Raw genomic sequence first — 2,881 nt, 5'->3', positions numbered from 1 at the left:
CTCAGATAGACCTGCAGGCAGAGGGAGCTCATGTTGCCTCCTCCCTCCTCCTCCTCCTCCCTCCTCCTCCTCCCTCCTCCTCCTCGGCGGAAGCGGGATGTGATGTCAAAACTACACAAGAAACTTTTTTTCCTTTCCCCTCTTCTTCTTTGCAGTGTGCAGGTCTTCTTCTTCCGATACATTGTTGAAGCAAACAGGAAAGAAAAGGAAGAGAAAAGTCGCTTCCAGACAGAAGAGAAAGCCTCGGTGTGGTGCAGAATGATCCTGTAGATCCTGTAGATCCTGTAGATCCCTCAGATCCCTCAGATCCTTCAGATCCCTCAGATCGTCTCCTCCTGACGGACAGAAGACTCTCAGCGGACTGGAGAGAGAAATCCTCGGAGCGGAGCAGCGGATGAAGCCTCGGCCAGGTAAACACACACACACACACACACACACACACACACACACACACACACATACACACACACACACACTCTGTGTCGGTTTGTGTTGTGTCTCTTTGTTGGGACGCGGAGCGGAAAACTGCTGCAAACTGACTTTTAATGACAACAGAGTGATTCTGCTGTTAAACTGATCCGGAGCAGCAAGGCCTGCAGCAGGATCTGTACTCAGAGTCCTAATCCAAGAGTGAATCTGACCAGGACGATTTCGCAGCCAAACTTTGAAAATATCATGATACTTAAGATCATAAAGTTACACTACAAATCCGTTAGTCCATAGCGGATAAAGAAAAATACAACAGAGTAACATAACGGCACTATAAACTCACTATCGAGCGCACTAGCCTATAAATCACCATAGGAATATTATAAGATATCATAAGAGATTTAAAAAAAAAAAAAAAAAACCATAGATTACCATAGGACCAGTACAAACTCACTATCGAGAACTATAGGCCCGCTATAAATCACTGTAGGAATATTACAGTGATCACAGGAGATGAATATCATAAAATATGATAAAGTCACTATAAACATCATAGAGATCCAAAAAATACCAAAAAGTTGGCTAATGTTACTATAAACGCGATACTAATTACCACAGACATACTATAAGTCACTACAGGAATATTATATAAATATTACAATAATACATAAGACAAGAAAAGTACCATAAAGTCACTAAACTCACTATTGAGCGCCACAAACACACTATAAGTTACTATAGGGATATTATAGAAATATTATAGTGCATAGGAGATAATAAAAAATACCATAGAGTAACATAAACTCACTATTGAGAACCATAGACCCGCTATAAATCACTATAGGAATATTACAGTGATACCATAGGAGATATCAATACCATAAAACACGATAAAGTCACTATAAACTCACTATAGAATAGGCCTACCATTAATATACTATAAGTGTCTATAAGAATATTGTTATGATAGCATAGGAGATCCAAAAAATACCATAAAGTAGTCTAATGTTACTTTACTATAAACTCGCTACTAAGTCAATGTAGGAATATTATATAGATACTTATTATTATGTATTATGTATTATGTATTACTGTAATTAGTATTACAGTAATACATAGAAGACAAAAAATATCATAAAGTACCATAAAGTTATTCTAAACTCACTATAGAGTATCACACTCACTATGGAAATATTATAGCAATTCTCTCAGTATACAAAACTCAGTATTGAGGACAACAGACACACCATTCTTCACTATAGGAATATTATAGGAATATTATGGTGATTTTCATTGGTGTATCAAGTCAGTGCAGCTTAATATGCGTCCTTACCTTTATTTTTCTACATTAAGATTGATAATTTCTCATCTTTTTGCAGCTGTGGGTCAAACCTCTCAGCGCCTGGCCTGGCTCAGCATCACCTCTCATATATCACACACTGTGGAAATGTAATAATGTAATTTCTGTCCTTGTCAGAGCGTTAGAGGAGGAGGACTAATGACAGTCTGGGCCCATATAGTGTGTCAAACAGTGACTGTGCCCTGGTTGTATGTGCCAGGTATTTAATAGGACCTGAGCTGTAGAGGGCTGTGAGGCTGGATGCTGTGCTGGACTGGACTGGACTGGACCGGCTGCTTCCTGCATGACTGAGTGTGTCGGCTGTAATGGTTTTGGCGAACTGTGTTGTTCCCAGCAGCTTTAACCTCAACACCCATCCCTGTTCTGTCAGGTTGGTGGTAAACAGCCAGTCAGTCGCTTCAGTAAACACTGACTGATGGAGGAAACACTTCACCGCTGTGTCTTTGGCTAATGACTGGTTTACATGGACAACAATAATCCGACTGGCCTTCTTCTAAATAAGACAATATTCAGATTAATCTGTTTCCATGTGTTGCTTATAGAACTGTTCCATTCATGTTCCTGTCTCCAGCTGCGGAGCAAAGTCCGGTCAGCAGGACCGAGGAGGATCACCGGAGACTCGGACAGTTTCAGACTTTACTGAAAACTTCATGATCTCCGTTTCCCTCTAAATCCTGAGCATGCTCAGTTTCAGCCTCTCCTTCTGTTTCCTGCTGTCAGTCTCTTTCTCCTCTGAAACCGGTTCAGCCTCTGGAAGGCAGAGGAGCGTCAGGCGGTCCAGAGAGTCCTGGTCCAGGTGTTTACAGTCTGAACCGCTTCAATAATGAGACTGAAACCAGAATACTGCACGTGTCTTAATGAGATTCTGCTGACTGACTGTGACCTTATTCAGGTTCAGGGGATCAGAACATGATGTTTACACGGACATTTCTTATTCAGACTGTTGTCTCAGTTGGGTTCATGTCAGATTATTGCTGTCCATGTAAACCAGAAGATCTACAACATCCAGTGATGTCATGGTAAATAAAAAGATTGGTGAACTTTGACCTCAGGTAAACAGCCACTGATAGAAAGAAAAATCTGTTATATTTT

The 2,881-nt window shown here is 40.7% G+C and overlaps 1 protein-coding gene across 1 annotated transcript in view; it reads left to right on the top strand.

The window, feature by feature from the left end:
• The first annotated feature begins 278 nt into the window (after window positions 1–278).
• ddr2l (discoidin domain receptor family, member 2, like) overlaps window positions 279–2,881 on the top strand; it is a 43,641-nt gene continuing 41,038 nt past the window's right edge. Inside the window, exon 1 of the mRNA XM_078285026.1 lies at window positions 279–410. The gene's annotated coding sequence lies outside the window, so the exon portion shown is untranslated. The remainder of the gene's footprint in view (window positions 411–2,881) is intronic.

The sequence above is a fragment of the Centroberyx gerrardi genome, chromosome 8 (genome assembly GCF_048128805.1).
Source record: "Centroberyx gerrardi isolate f3 chromosome 8, fCenGer3.hap1.cur.20231027, whole genome shotgun sequence".
Taxonomy (NCBI): Eukaryota; Metazoa; Chordata; class Actinopteri; order Beryciformes; family Berycidae; genus Centroberyx; species Centroberyx gerrardi.
This window is presented reverse-complemented; position numbering and strand designations above follow the sequence as displayed.